Raw genomic sequence first — 3223 nt, forward strand, 5'->3', positions numbered from 1 at the left:
TTTGATGTGCTACACCACACTATTATCCCCAGCTTCTCACTGCAAGCCCTCCACAACCAAGTGGCAAAGATGTTATTATGAAACTCAAGTGATCAACATTACCAGTTTCTAAGAGACACTGGAGGAAAATAAATTAAAACCGCACTCAAAGGCCCACAATAAGGATAAAACCAAGTCTTAAGACAACACCATTCATTCAACTGTATGGTAAAAATACATCATTCTGCGTTTCGGAGCGTCGAGCTTATGATTATGCATTATGCTTATCAATGTTATTAAACTTGCTGGAGGGATTTCTGATGCTCTACTTGAATACACACAGTCAATTAGACCATCTCAGATTTAAAAAGAGCAAGCCTAATTGCAATGTTTTATTGAGTCTTTGCTTGAATGGCTCTGATAAAGAGGTCTTAAGCTGCCTTTTGGCACAGCACGGATGAAATAATTTTCACATCAATATGATGCTGATGAGAGCTATTCATAATTCAGGGGTTCAAAATAGCACTGCCCACTGTCGTACCTGTTATATAATCAACCATATGTCATTAAAACTACATTTTCTGCTTTCACATTATTATACTCACTGAGCAACAGCTAGCCTTTTTTATACCATTTAAACTTGCAATAACTGATAACTGGCCACCCGAGGGCAAAGTGAACACAATAAACACAACAGAGACATAGTGTCACCTTTTAAGTTAATTTGGCAACTTTGTTTGCAAACAACTGCCTATTTTCATATCCATCTGACACTGATCAGCATTCATCTAGAGTCATGTGTGTGTGTCCACCTCATGAATGTCAGTCCAACGTTCCCCACTTACTCCCGAGGGAACTCTTTGGCTCCTCAGCTGTTAAATGTTCCAACACACATCCGCTAGTTGCTAATTACGTCCGTCTGCTGTTTGGTCCTGAGCAGGTAGTGTACAGTGGAAACTATAAAGAAACTAAAAACAATGCTACGAGAGCGGTGAGAGTGAACCAAAACAGTAATGTGTGTGCGCCCCACTGAAAATCAAAACAATGAGCACTTTAAAGCTCTGCAGAGCTGTAGATTCATCACACAGTCATTTGATCCGTCATTGATATAAAATATGGATTGTAGACGCTATTTTGATTTGGTAAATTTGACTTGAGCAGCGGGTTCCTGACCTCCATCTGCTTACATGATTAACAGGCTGTACTGAATCAGGCTGTGAAAAGCGGGCATGAGTTTAAATAGGTGTGATGAAAGTGAAACCCTATCCAGTGGCACTCTATACTTGGCTGCACGGGGCATCTGAGGAATGATGGCGGTTTCAGTTGCTTCCAAAGCTGTATCATAACAACTGAATGGTTTCTGATTTGAAGGGCATGTCGGAACAAGTACCTCTGTCTCACCCACAGCGGCCCTTTAAACAAGAACCCATTACAAGGTTTTCTTGCCTTCTTTTAGTGGCGAGAAAAGCAATCCCTGACAATGGAAGTCAATTAGTGGGAAACACAAGTAAATACTGCATGAGAGCAGAGCTTTGCAAATCAAGGCTCTGAGCAGGGTTTGTACACTACGTCTTCATATGTCAAGGCCGTGGCTGCCTGCCAGCTAAGTGTGTTAGTTCAGAAAGATATGCGAAGTCAGATGAGTGTTGACAGTCAGTCAATTGTCATTCAGCCCATCTCCTAGCCTCTCGGGACTCATCTGCCTTTTCTTTTTTTTTTTGCTTTTTTTGCTTTTGCTCCTCTTCGCCGCTTGCTCTCCTCACGCTCCTCTGCCTTAATGCATACTAAAATGCACAGTGGAGACATGAGGCACTGTGTTCAGTGTTAATAAAAAGGTAAAAGCTCCCACGCTCTCTTTTCTGGTGCTGCGGCTGTGACGAGCAGATGGGTCAAAGGACACAAACTCCCGGAGGTGAAGTTTGGTTTTTCAGCTGTTTAGAAGCACATTGGATGAGAATTGCTCTGACCCTTAAGTGCATGTGGTTAGTGGTTCAGAACACCTCATCCCATCTGCTGCCCCCCCGGCTCTGCTTTTTAGTCCGATATGTCACTTAGCTGTTCTTACTTTATGCCAAAGATGACTCGAACAGATGTTAGGTCTGTCACTGTCCATTTTATTTCCTGACATCCACGTTATCATTTCAAGCTCAAGTTGTAATGAGGAATCCATTCGTCCTCATGCTTGTTGTTGTGGTTACACATCAACACTGAGAGTTGACCTCTGACTAGCATAATTCAAGACATGACTCATTTCTTATTGAAAATATTGGAAGCCATTGTTGGGTAGGCTCATTATAGCCAAATTGGGCTGAATTGTGTTTTTTCCTCCCTGTCTTTGTTCTTGGCAGCCGACTAAGTGCTTGCAGCTGTCAGTTGAGTGTATTCTCCTTGCCCAGTATATGTGGCTTGGCTGCACTTTCACCTGGCTTTGTCCTTACTGTGGTGACAGTATGCCATGACTGATTTCCGTTGACTCACTTTCATTGTAACCACATTGTGTCCCCTCACAGAAAAATCCCACTGCTTTTTTCACAAGTGGTTGATCTCATCTAGTTAACGCGGCAGAGTAACTGGGCTTTCCATGCAGTTGGCTGATTATTTAAGCAGCGCTCCAAGCAGTTTGCTGATGAAATGAAAGGAGAGGAGATGCCAGAAATGATTGTACTGACAATGGCACAATGCAGGATGATGTATGATGACTAAATGGTATTTGGATGTGGTGGAGATTGACTCAACTTTCTCACATCGCATGAATCTTCTAGCAGCAGTTCTGCAAGTACAAAGAATAAATGAGCGTTAAAAACACCTCTTATTAACCCGCTAAACTGATATCGGCGAGTCCTTGTTTTCTACAGAAAAAAAAAAAAAGAAAAGAAAAGAAAAAGAAATGGTATTTCAAACCTTTTCCTGCCAATGCTTTCATGCAAATTACTCACATTGGAACCAGCTTATCTGTGAACAATCATAGGTGGCATTTGGAAGAGGGTGAAATAGCATCACATGATTTTCATATCTGCATAAAGCTCAGTCAGGTCCCTGCACACAAACTCCCACGCAAAAGCAAACACAAAAGCCTCTTTGAACGCACACATTAGCTGTTTATCTTAAAATAGTCCACCACACTGCTGTTCTTATCCAGTACCTTGCACGTTGCACTTTGTAAATGGTAGGCAATTACACATGGCGCATTAAGGAGTTGTTATTTAATTCATTAGATATAGCTAAGTTGCAAAGTTCATTCATT

Source organism: Morone saxatilis, unplaced genomic scaffold, assembly GCF_004916995.1.
Source record: "Morone saxatilis isolate NCDOM2014 unplaced genomic scaffold, NCSU_SB_2.0 Contig2, whole genome shotgun sequence".
Classification (NCBI taxonomy): Eukaryota; Metazoa; Chordata; class Actinopteri; family Moronidae; genus Morone; species Morone saxatilis.